At 44.1% G+C, this 13,526-nt stretch overlaps 1 protein-coding gene across 6 annotated transcripts in view; it reads left to right on the forward strand.

Annotated features, from left to right (window-relative positions):
- The window catches only part of LOC126092138 (dystrobrevin beta), a 630,369-nt gene that overhangs the window by 111,916 nt on the left and 504,927 nt on the right, over positions 1-13,526 (forward strand). For all 6 annotated transcript variants that reach the window (XM_049907600.1, XM_049907604.1, XM_049907602.1 and 3 more), the window contains exon 2: positions 3-101. The gene's annotated coding sequence lies outside the window, so the exon portion shown is untranslated. The remainder of the gene's footprint in view (positions 1-2; positions 102-13,526) is intronic.

The raw sequence follows: 13,526 nt of genomic DNA on the forward strand, positions 1-13,526 counted from the left end.
AGGTTGTTGCAGCGGCCGGCCAGTGCGGAGTCGAATTGCTCGTCGAGGCGACGCACGCTGTCGCGTGCCTGCGCGGCAAGGCGGTGTGGGGCGGCGCTAACGTAAGTACAGAGAAATGAGGAGGGTTGCGATGGCAAACTGCCGTGCCACGTTTTCCCTGTGCAGATACTACATCTACATGATTACTCTGCAATTCACATTTAAGTGCTTGGCAGAGCGTTCATCGAACCACTATCATACTATCTCCTTACCATTCCACTCCCGAACAGCGCGCGGGAAAAACGAACACCTAAACCTTTCTGTTCGAGCTCTGATTTCTCTTATTTTATTTTGATGATCATTCCTACCTATGTAGGTTGGGCTCAACAAAATTTTTTCGCATTTGGAAGAGAAAGTTGGTGACTGAAATTCCGTAAATAGATCTATCCGCGACGAAAAACGTCTTTGCTTTAATGACTTCCATCCCAACTCGCGTGTCATATCTGCCACACTCTCTCCCCTATTACGTGATAATACAAAACGAGCTGCCCTTTTTTGCACCCTTTCGATGTTCTTCGTCAATCCCACCTGGTAAGGATCCCACACCGCGCAGCAATATTCTAATAGAGGACGAACGAGTGTAGTGTAAGCTGTCTCTTTAGTGGACTTGTTGCATTTTCTAAGTGTCCTGCCAATGAAACGCAACCTTTGGCTCGCCTTCGCCACAATATTATCTATGTGGTCTTTCCAACTGAAGTTGTTCGTAATTTAAACACCCAGGTACTTAGTTGAATTGACAGCCTTGAGAATTGTACTATTTGTCGAGTAATCGAATTCCAACGGATTTCTTTTGCAACTCTTGTGGATCACCTCACACTTTTCGTTACTTAGCGTCAACTGCCACCTGCCACACCATACAGCAATCTTTTCTAAATCGCTTTGCAACTGATACTGGTCTTCGGATGACCTTACTAGCCGGTAAATTACAGCATCATCTGCGAACAACCTAAGAGAACTGCTCAGATTCTCACCCAGGTCATTTATATAGATCAGGAACAGCAGAGGTCCCAGGACGCTTCCCTGAGAAACACCTGATATCACTTCAGTTTTACTCGATGATTTGCCGTCTATTACTACGAACTGCGACCTTCCTGACAGGAAATCACGAATCCAGTCGCACAACTGAGACGATACCCCATAGGCCCGCAGCTTGATTAGAAGTCGCTTGTGAGGGTGTCGAAAGCTTTCCGGAAATTTAGAAATACGGAATCAACTTGAGATCCCCTGTCGATAGCGGCCATTACTTCGTGCGAATAAAGAGCTAGCTGCGTTGCACAAGAACGATGTTTTCTGAAACCATGCTGATTACGTATCAATAAATCGTTTCCTTCGAGGTGATTCATAATGTTTGAATACAGTATATTCTCCAAAACCCTACTGCAAACCGACGTCAATGATACAGGTCTGTAGTTCGATGGATTACTCCAACTACCCTTCTTAAACACTGGTGCGACCTGCGCAATTTTCCAATCTGTAGGTACAGATCTATCGATGAGCAAGCGGTTGTATATGATTGCTAAGTAGGGAGTTATTGTATCAGCGTAATCTGAAAGGAACCTAATCGGTATACAATCTGGACCTGAAGACTTGCCCGTATCAAGCGATTTGAGTTGCTTCGCAATCCCTAAGGTATCTACTTCTAAGAAACTCATGCTAGCAGCTGTTCGTGTTTCAAATTCTGGAATATTCTATTCGTCTTCTCTGGTGAAGGAATTTCGGAAAACTGCGTTCAATAACTCCGCTTTAGCGGCACAGTCGTCGGTAACAGTACCATCGGCACTGCGCAGCGAAGGTATTGACTGCGTCTTGCCGCTTGTGTACTTTACATCTCGCATTGAAATCCGTGCCAAATTTCGCGCATCTGTAAATTTTAGCCAATCTTCGTGATTTCGCGTTCTTCTGAACTTTGCATGCTTTTTCCGTTGCGTCTGCAACAGCGTTCGGACCTGTTTTGTGTACCATGGGGGATCAGTTCTCTCTCTTACCAATTTATGAGGTATGAATCTCTCAATTGCTGTTGTTACTATATCTTTGAATTTGAGCCACATCTCGTCTACATTTGTATAGTCAGTTCGGAAGGAATGGAGATTGTCTCTTAGGAAGGCTTCTAGTGACACTTTATCCGCTTTTTTTAAATAAAATTATTTTGCGTTTGTTTCTGGTGGATTTGGAAGAAACGGTATTTAGCCTAGCTACAACGACCTTGTGATCACTAATCCCTGTATCAGTCATGATGCTCTCTATTAGCTCTGGATTGTTTGTGGCTAAGAGGTCAAGTGTGTTTACGCAACCATTTACAAATCGCGTGGGCTCGTGGGCTAACTGCTCGAAATAATTTTCGGAGAAAGCATTTAGGACAATCTCGGAAGATGTTTCCTGCCTACCACCGGTTTTGAACAAGTATTTTTGCCAACATATCGAGGGAAGGTTGAAGTCCCCACCAACTATAACCGTATGAGTGGGGTAGTTATTTGTTACGAGACTCAAATTTTCTCTGAACTGTTCAGCAACTGTATCATCGGAGTCTGGGGATCGGCAGAGAGAGCCAATTATTAACTTAGTTCGGCTGTTAAGTATAACCTCCACCCATACCAATTCGCACGGAGTATCTACTTCGACTTCACTACAAGATAAACCACTACTGACAGACACAAACACTCCACCACCAATTCTGCCTACCGAGCGGGGTGGCGCAGTGGTTAGACACTGGACTCGCATTCGGGAGGACGACGGTTCAATCCCGCGTCCGGCCATCCTGATTTAGGTTTTCCGTGATTTCCCTAAATCACTCCAGGCAAATGCCGGGATGGTTCCTCTGAAAGGGCACGGCCGACTTCCTTCCCAATCCTTCCCTAATCCGATGAGACCGATGACCACGCTGTCTGGTCTCCTTCCCCAAACCAACCAACCAACCAATTCTGCCTAATCTATCTTCTTTCCTGAACACCGCCTGAGACTTCGTAAAAATTTCTGCAGAACTTATTTCAGGCTTTAGCCAGCTTTCTGTACCTATAACGATTTCAGCTTCTGTGCTTTCTATTAGCGCTTGTAGCTCAGGGACTTTCCCAGCACAACTACAACAATTTACAACTACAATTCCGACTGTTCCTTGATCCAAGCACGTCCTGTATTTGCCATGCACCCTTTGAGATTGCAGCCCACCCCGTACTTTCCCGAGGCCTTCTAACCTAAAAATCTGCCCACGGGTATTGCTCTCTGAATTATACGCACACACCGCACCAAGTGGTGTTGGCACAGCTCGTAACTGACCGGACAGATTATGAGGAGGGTTATTCAAAAGAAAATCTACGAAACAACACTGTGGGTATAATTGCCAAGTCTTTATTCATAATTAATCACCAGAGGCCTGAGCACGACGACACCACTGTTTCACGAACCCAAGGATTCCCTCTTTCCAGAATTCATGTGACTCAGACAGGTGCCAGTCCTCCACTGTGTTTCGCTAAAACGGCCGGTACCACAGACGGCAAACCCAAGCGGGAACATAAAAAGTTAAAAAATGGGCATTCAGCCAGGAAATGGCGGACAGTTAAAACTTTTGCGCAATGTGCACAAAGTGTTGGGGGAGCGCGACTTAAATGGCGATGGCTAAAAAGATAGTGCCCTATACGCAACCTAGTTAAAATGAACTACTCCCGGCGGTCGTCCAAGCCACTGGCAGAATCTTAATAACCTAGATCTTATTCCCATGAAGGAAGGACTATTGGCGATGTCAAAGTGATACCACCCCCTGACAGCTAGTTATTTAGTAATTTAAACAAATAAAATTGTATCTGTCAAAAGGGGATCTCTTATTCGTGATTAATAAGTTAGCTTCGTAATATATAGCTATGAAGCTGGGCATCGTGTACCCTTTTGCCTGTGTAATTAAAAGTCTCTTACACTGCTGGCCATTAAAATTGCTACACCAAGAAGAAATACAGATGATAAACGGGTATTCATTGGACAAATCTATTATACTAGAACTGACATGTGATTACATTTTCACGCAATTTGGGTGCATAGATCCTGAGAAATCAGTACCCAGAACAACCACCTCTGTCCGTAATAACGGCCTTGATACGCCTGGGCATTGAGTCAAACAGAGCTTGGATGGCTAGTACAGCTGCAGCTGCCCATGCAGCTTCAACACGATACCACAGTTCATAAAGAGTAGTGACTGGCGTATTGTGACGAGTCAGTTGCTCGACCACCATTGACCAAACGTTTTCAATTGGTGAGAGATCAGGAGAATGTGCTGGCCAGGGCAGCAGTCGAACATTTTTGTATCCAGAAAGGCCCGTACAGGACCTGCAACATGCGGTCGTGCATTATCCTGCCGAAATGTAGGGTTTTGCAGGGATCGAATGAAGGGTAGAGCCACGGTTCGTAACACGTCTGAAATGTAACGTCCACTGTTCAAAGTGCCGTCAATGCGAACAAGAGGTGAGCGAGACGTGTAACCAATGGCACCCCATACCGTCACGCCGGGTTATACGCCAGCATGGCGATGACGAATACACGCTTCCAGTGTGCGTTCACCGCGATGTCGCCAAACACGGATGCGACCATCATGATGCTGGAAACAGAACGTGGATTCATCCGAAAAAAATGACGTTTTGCCATGCGTGTACCCAGGTTCGTCTTTGAGTACACCATCGCAGGCGCTCCTGTCGGTGATGCAGCGTCAAGGGTAACCGCAGCCATGGTCTCCGAGCTGGTAGTCCATGCTGCTGCAAACGTCGTCGAACTGTTCGTGCCGATGGTTATTGTCCTGCAAACTTCCCCATCTGTTGACTCAGGAATCGAGACGTGGCTGCACGATCCGTTACAGCCATGCGGATAAGATGCCTGTAATCTCGACCGCTAGTGATACGAGGTCGTTGGGATCCAGCACGGCGTTCCGTATTACCCTCCTGAACTCATCGATTACATATTCTGCTAACAGTCATTGGATCTCGACCAACGCGAGCAGCAATGTCGCGATACGATAAATCGCAATCGCGATAGGCTACAATCCGACCTTTATCAAAGTCGGAAACGTGATGGTACGCATTTCTCCTCCTTTCACGTGGCATCACAACACCGTTTCATCAGGTAACGCCGGTCAACTGCTGTTTGTGTATGAGAAATCGGTTGGAAACTTTCCTCATGTTAGCACGTTGTAGGTGTCGCCACCGGCGCCAACCTTGTGTGAATTCCCTGAAAAGCTAATCATCTGCATATCCAAGCATCTTGTTCCTGTCGGTTAAATATCGCGTCTGTAGCACGTCATCTTCGTGGTGTAGTAATTTTAATGGGCAGTAGTATATGATAAAATTTTTCCACAAATTGTAAGTTTTAGCGCATTATTGGTATGCAGTGTCAGAAGCCGGGTAAGAACCTGTCTAACGATACATCATTCATTCCTGTACGATTAGTATTTATTGAGAAAAAGGGCTACTTGACTTGAGAATAATATTTATAATTATAAAAAAAATCAGGAGGAAGCATACTACTTATAATGGCCTGGGTTACTGTTAGTAGCTAGTTGTAGTTTCAATCAGTCCATGTTTTCCTCCTTCGTAACGCCCTAACAGTTTGAACCAAAAACTGTAAAACTTTTAACCATGTTACACAGTTTTTATTAACATGCACAGCGTTTTTTGAGGGTTTGTGACGACATTTTAAAACTATTCAGAATAATGATAAATGTTTGGTATCAGATCGGATAAACGCACGAATACAATAATAGTAACATAACTGGTGCGATGGGGAGTCGTCGTTGTGAGTATATTGGTGTAAAGGATACGAGGTCTGCGGTGGGTCGTCGCAAGACTATACAAGTATTCATTGCATTTGGGCAGCAACGGGTTGGTCGCAGTAGCAGTTCAGTCACCAGATACGAAACCAGTGGACATCTTTTGAAGGACGTGTGAAGAGCCCAGTTAACGTGACTCCTGTCATTAATCTGCCGGCCGTTGTGGCCGAGCGATTCTAGGCGCTTCAGTCTGGAACCGCGCTGCTGCCTCGGGCATGGATGTGTGTGATGTCCTTAGGTTAGTTAGGTTTAAGTAGTTCTAAGTTCTAGGGGACTGATGACCTCAGATGTTAAGTCCCATACTGCTCAGAGCCATTTTTTTGTCATTACTCTCATGGACCTGGTTTCTAGAATTTTCACAGCCGCGGAAGCACGTCAAACCACTGGGAATCTGAGCGTGCATAGAAGTGAGTGGTGCGTCGCTGCACTGTCTACCGTAATCATGGTGGTCGGCATTTAGTACAGTACAGATAAGACGACAGTTCTGCATATCTTTCATACTGTACTGTACTGTACATTGACGGAATAGGTTGAACACACTGTGATAAAAATGTACAAGTTTCCTTTACGGGTTGTCGCATTACTCTGTCTTGTGCCGCACGTTTCAATGATTACACATTACAGGCGTTTGTTCTGTTGTGAGAGTGTTTTCACAGAAACACAGGTAATGCGGGTTCGAAACCGAATTAATCATAGTTACATTATTACTGCAACTGATCAATCTCGAAAATTGTGTCTGTATTTGTGTTCGTCATGTATAAATATGCGGAAGCCTGCCCCCCCCCCCCCTCCCCTCCCAAACTTGCACCTTGTATACCTACTGTAGCACATCGTACCTCACGCTTACTTCTCACGGGGTAGCGCCTCCCTTCCGGAAAAAAGCATCATCTGATTAAAATACTTAATGCAAAAAAGTACAAAACGCCGTTTGGGACAGCAATTTATTCCAGAGCGCACCAGAGCGCCGAAATATCCCTCCTGCATATAGGTTACCCCAAAACATTCAGAAAACCGTAAACTCTGTATAATAAACAGCGCGAGGGCCGTACATCTAGCTGACGAACTTGAACTGCGGCTTTCATTCCAGACGTGTTTGCGTTTCTGCTGCCAGACGGCACGGTAAACAAAGCTGTGGCAGCAGCAGCTACCGGGCCAAGTGCACGCCTTGTTTACATTCCGCGCCGTGCCACGCTGCGGGGCGTGTGGAATATTGCTGCGCATGTTTGTGCAGCCACCCGTGGACAGTAATGGGAACGTTGCGAATTACTGTAGTCAGATCTACGGACAAGTCGAAGTTACTGATTTCCAACACGCAGTTATCCGTCGAAGGTATCTGCGTTTACTTGTTACCGTAAATCACACTGCACACCACCAGAACTGTCACAAAAAATGTTCTCCATAGTTGTTTCTGAAAATTAGACAAAACTTAGTAAGTCAATATAATGTCAACATACAGAGAACGGTATGAGACAAAATTACTTTAATTTAAAAAATAACAAAGAGACTTGCGAGTAGGGGAAGTATTGGTGTCCAAAACTATGCATTCCTAATTTCAGTCCTCTTGGCCCTATGGCTTCCTGCTAGTTTCGCGCACTAATGATGTTTGTGTTTTTTAATACGGGCGTATGGAACACGTCTTGTTCGTTGTAGCGAAAGTTAGCTCAGAAGATGTAGTATTTGCAGCAGTTGGTATTTGAAGAACTTGATTGTTTCTTTGTTTGATATTGATTCAGATAGCTCGCATTACCTGTGTTTCTTTCCGAAATAGAATCAATCGCCAGCTGCACAATTGGACTATTTTATTACAGCTAACCGGTTTCGACACATTGATCTGTCATCTTCTGACGTCCATCAATTTTAGGAAAATACAGATCATTAGAAAATGACCATACGTAGACGTAAAGTACAAGAAGTGAGAAATGCGAAATTTGACATCTGCCTATCCATGTTATAAACTAATACTGAGTTAGCTTTATTGCAATACGCTTCTTGTACTTTACGTACATGTGTGGCCATGTTCTTATGATCTGTATTTTTCTAAGTTTTGTAGGCTTCCGAAGATGACAGATTAACCTGTCGAAACTGGTTAAGTGCTATAAAATATTCCGATTATGCACCTGACGATTGATTTTATTTTGAAAAGAATATACCATATTTGTTGGAAAAGTGACAACTATGAACAAAATCATGAAAGTACTATTCTCTTCTTAATGAATGCTCCGCAAAGAGATAGTAGGAGATGTTTGCGGACGTCATCTTGAGTTTCTTGAGATTAGGGATACTCATCATATAAGTACCATAATGTTGATTGATTACGGAACAGCGGGTAAAGAGACCATCGTCTTTTCTGTCTTGTTATGGCGGCAAGAGGAGACACTTCACCTCACGTCTAATCAGGAGTACAAAATCATCATTCAATGCAAAATTCTCATGCATGGTTTTCTGTGACTTTAAAAAGCCGCGGGTCAAGCCTACATTGTGTTGCTGTATCCGACGTGGTCGGAAATGGTGTGGTTAAAATGAACGCTGCCTAACGTAATTTTGTCGGCCGGTCATTCAGTTGACGGTAAATTATTCCGATTTCGATTAAGACTGAAGCACACGTTTTCAGAACGGTGCCAAAAAAGTCCCCAAACTGTGTTTTGTCACTTCCTCCTACACGCTCTTATCGAGCTGCAGAAAAGGACCGGCGCAAAACCACAGTACACGGACGTCCCAAGACAACCTCCTCCTCCCACGCGAGTAAGACATAATCACGATTGTTGTATACCTAGCCGATATCCGTCGTCAGTTTCCCCAAGAACTTCTCGCTCCTTATCCGCCCCTGTACAACTTAATCACAACAGTGACATATCGTTCGGCCGTTCACGACCTACAACTGTCACGACGTGTTTGGACTAACTCTGTTCTTCGTGGCAGGGCTATTGTAGCAGAGTCTCAGTAACACAGTAATACAGCATAGGTGTTTTTCTGTACTTCATCTGTGGACCAAACTATACATGTCGGAAGTATTACGTGCTATTTTTTCAGCAGAAAGGAAAAAAAGCTGCGAAAATTTTATCACTTTCGATAAAATGTCGTGTACAAGCATTCGACACATTCTATAGCTTGACAAGGTGATCACATCGATCTTAATATAGAAATAACTTCGCCATCCCACGGACATGGGTGCTGTATAAATCGCTTGAATTAAGCGACCTCACAGGATAACATTTCAGAAGAGCGACTTCGGAGCATCTGCCCGCCTAGAAACTGGTCCTATGTTAACTAGCCAGATGTGATCGTCCATCTCGTTTCTTACCATGTAAATGAAATGTGGTGGAACCCAATCATTCATAAACCATTTGCTATATTTTGGTTTCAGTGACACGTCCTGTAGCAAGTCTGGAACAGTGTTATGAATGAAATCGTCTGAACAGTGTTTCGAATAAAATCGTTGTAGACGGCTACTGTATGACGTATTGGTAGAAGATATGAAGCTCGTGGGCAATCACGTGCAATTCCGCCCACAAAGAAGCAGCAAATACAAATAACTGTAATTGTCGCATCATTTTCCGTGTAATTTTTGTTGCTTCATACTAAAGGCGTTCAATAAGTAATGCAACACGTTTTTTTTTCTGAAAGTAGGTTAGTTTTATTCAGGATTCCAGTACACTGTATTATTCCCCCCTCTTGTGGCTAGAAAATCCTATTTTCAACATGGTCTCCATTCAATGCGACGGCCTTACACCACCTTAGTGGCAAGGCATGTATGCTCGCATGGTGCCACTCTACTGGTCGACGTCGAAGCGAACGTATTACTGGATCAGTTAACTTCCCCGTACTACACTTGCTGCTTCCCGCGGAGTGCATCCTTCATTGGACCAAACAGATGGTCCTTGGTTGCCCTTTTTGGCGTGTTAGGCGGCTAGGACCCAAGCGGGCGCACACCTTTGAGTACGACTGGTGTAAGAGTATGTCAGCACTACCAACAGAGACGTCCCAGTTTAGGTGTTTGATTCTGATCCGTCAATCAGCTCGAATGAGTGTGTCCGCACGTTCCAGTATTGCAGAAGTCGCAGCCGTGTGCGGCCAGCCGGCACGGGGAGATCGGAAAGTTTTGCGCGACCTTGCTGCCATCATGGTAAGCACCTCCCCAAGGACTCACCGTGCTTTGTTCACTGTCAGGTCTCCATAGACATTCTGCAAGCACCTATTCATCTTCAATGCTATGGTTTTGCGCCAAAAGAAACTCAGTGACAGCTCTCTGCTTGGAACGCACCTCCATTGCCGATGTCATTTTAAAGACTACCTATATCGCCGCCGCCTATTGGAACTTCACGAAACTATAGGGGCTGAATCGGGAATATTCCACTGTCTCCCACAACAAATTCCGCATTTTTTCGACCAAAATTAGCCAAGATTGCGTTGTGTTTCTTATCGAACGCCTCCCGTATAATTCAACTTTTATAATTTTTATGCCACTGTCCACAGTTGCAAATCACACTATTCTGCAATGTAGTTCCATACAGATGCGACGGGTCGCATACGGAGCTTCATAGGTAAATGAAATAGTTATCTGTAATAGTTTTCTACTCATTGAAAATAATTTTTTTTTACTTGTTGTAGTTTAGATCTTTCAATTTTTAGCTCGAGACAATACAATGAATTATAGTAATGAATATTAAACATCATAGAAACTCTCCGCACTTGAGCATGGCTTTTTTTTGTTAAAGGTCCGTTCATGTATTTTTAACTGTTTTTCTTCTCCCTGTGTTCTACTACTATGGGACTTCGTTGTAAGACAGCACCCGAAGCCGACAGTGGATCGAGCTGGACGACTTTTTGCTTAGAAGTATGGAACCTTTTGCCATGCCAAGTCACCAAACAATTTTACAATGACTAAAGACACAAAGTAAAACATACATAGGTTAGTAACAATAGTATATTCTGAAATAAAACACAATTAAATTACGACACATTGAGACTTGAATAATTCAATTACGATTGCCGTCTGGTAGCAACTCGTGAATCTATTAATAAAATAATATAGTATTAATGCAGTTGTGCCAAAATACGTCCGATCTGAACAAGACCTAGAAAACGAAAGGAGGCTCTTATTCTGCTCATAATCTGACGATCAAAAATCTTCAAAAGTTTCCAGCACCTGCATACAATATTTATACAGACGTGGTCTATATCTATGGCTCAAATTGTTTCTTTATTTCATTACTTATAATTATGTTTTCTGCTAGTAGAAGCTCAGCATGCAGATTTGCCTTTAAAATCTGAAGATTGTCAACTTTGATTTAAAGTAGCCATATAAAAAAAAAACTGGAGCAACTGAAACGGTAAAATAAACGATAAATGTTAAATATGAGCACCGTTACGGAATCCCTCGCGACCCAAATGTCGGCAATATTTATAATAATATTCTCATTCATCAGCCTTCTGTAACGTAAAAGTGAAGCCTTTCTCTTTCTAGTCCTTGCAGAAGAACAGTACTGTGCATGTATTTTCTGCTCTGAGATTGTATCACTACCGGCAGTTTGCTTAAGTGTCTCCATTTTAGTTCTTCAAATAAAAAAATATAGTAGACTTTGCAGTGTTTACAAATAATAACGAAATGCAGATCGTGCCTGCCGCTTGCGGGAGACATAATTTTCCAACCCTAGGCCCTTTAACGGTTCCCGTGGGAAGTTGCAAAGTTTTTGCCCGTAAAGACAGTCCTTCGTAGAAACATTAGTTTTTAGAAGTGTGGCATTGACGTCTGTGATAATTATGCTGACGTTACTACTGACGTGGTTACTTGGCAGCAGCGTATGAATCTGTGGTGCCACGGTATGACTAGCGTGTCGTAGTTGAAAGCTGTGAGCTGTGGAAGAATTCTCAGGTTGCAAGAGTTAGTCAAACGCTCCATCACAGATAAGCGGGAAAACGCAGGGTGTTTCATGTAGGACGATCCGTTTTGTTGCCCTTCATGGCAAGCCACCGTGGGCTTACATTCCAGCAAGACAGTGCCTGCCTGGACAGGGCGAGAGATCCTACTTCTTGTCTTCGCGCTTGCCAAACCCTAGTTTGGCCAGCAAGGTCGCCAGGTCTCTCCCCAAGAACGTTTGGAGCATTGTGGGCAGGGCCCTCAATGAGCTCGAGATTTTGAGAATCTAACATCTAACGCTCGAACTGGACAGAATTTGGCACGGTATCCCTTCAGCAGGACATCCAACAACTTTCTCAATCAGTGCCAAGTTGAATAACTGCTTTGAAGGACCAGAGGTGGACCACCGCTTTATTGACTTGCGCAATTTGTGAAGCTTTTCTTGCGAACGAATCATCCAATTTTTCTGAAATTGTAGTGGTTTGTTTGCCCGTACATACAAATCGCGTGTATCGATTTCCGTCCCATTCGGATGATTCCTATGTGGTGCGTCGTTGTGTTCTTTTTTCTTAGAACGTATATTATAGCAGGTGGAATCTTCAGAAAGTGTGTAAAAAAAAAAAAAAAAAAAAAAAAAAAGTTAACTCGAGACTCGTCCGTAACGGCTGGCGCGTGAATTACGAGTAAAGTCGGGATCAATTCGCAATGTGTTAAGCGTAGCCAGAACTGTGTAGCTCCGCGTCCGCAATGCGGGCGTTGTCGACATGGCTTCAGTTGCCAAGACCCCTGGCGCTTTCCTCCGTCCAGTTGTGTTTATGATTCCGAAACTTCGCGATGGTCGACGTTATTTTCGCACTCTGGTACTCGATTACTCGTGGTTTTCTCTCGGTTTGTTGTTGTGGCTTTGTACGCTGCTGACAGTTCTTTGCTTTCACGGCTTGGAATTACTCTCGATTTGTCTTTTCGGACGTGTGTTGTTCTCGCCATCAACCACTCGGTCCTGACGGTCACTCACCTTCTCGCAGAGTCAGACTCGGTGCAAGCCAGTCAGGCGTCTCAGTTTTAAGTCGTAAGGAATAATTTGCGCTGACTTAAAAATAAAGTCCTTGTACCATTATTCCGACGGAGTCTGCCTATATAGTCGCTCCATTAAATAGTGCAATGGTTTGTTTTTACTTTTCAATCCGCTGCTAACACGTTTATTTATCATATACTCGTGCTCATAAATTAAGGATAACTGCAGACTGTGGTGCCACACAACGTGGCACTACACAAAACTGGCGCTAATAGCATAGGCACATAGGTAACACACACGACACAGATCTGTTAGTCCACGGTATTGGTGATAAGTTGAGAAAACGGCCCCGAAACACATGTGCTACAAAACACCACTATTTCCTGCGCATGTTCCCCGACATCAATATGGGATTTGATCACCATGCACACGTACACAAGGCGCACAACAGGTTGGCATACTCTGGATCAGCTGGTCGAGCAGCTGCTGGGGTATAGCCTCCCATTCTTGCACCAGTGCCTGTCGGAGCTCCTTACGTGTCATAGGGGTTTGAAGACGTGCAGCGATACGACGACCGAGAGCGTCCCAGACGTGCTCGATGGGGTTTAGGTCTGAAGAATAGGCAGGCCACTCCATTCGCCTGATACCTTCTGTTTCAAGGTGGTACTCCACGATGGCAGCTCGGTGGGGCCGTGCGTTATCATCCATCAGGAGGAAGGTGGGACCCACTGTGAAAGGTCTCTGTTGGATTCCTTTCATGTTTAATTTCTTAAATCTGTTGCCATTTATGGAATAAATTCCTCTTCTAAATGTAC

Source organism: Schistocerca cancellata, chromosome 7, assembly GCF_023864275.1.
Source record: "Schistocerca cancellata isolate TAMUIC-IGC-003103 chromosome 7, iqSchCanc2.1, whole genome shotgun sequence".
Taxonomy (NCBI): Eukaryota; Metazoa; Arthropoda; class Insecta; order Orthoptera; family Acrididae; genus Schistocerca; species Schistocerca cancellata.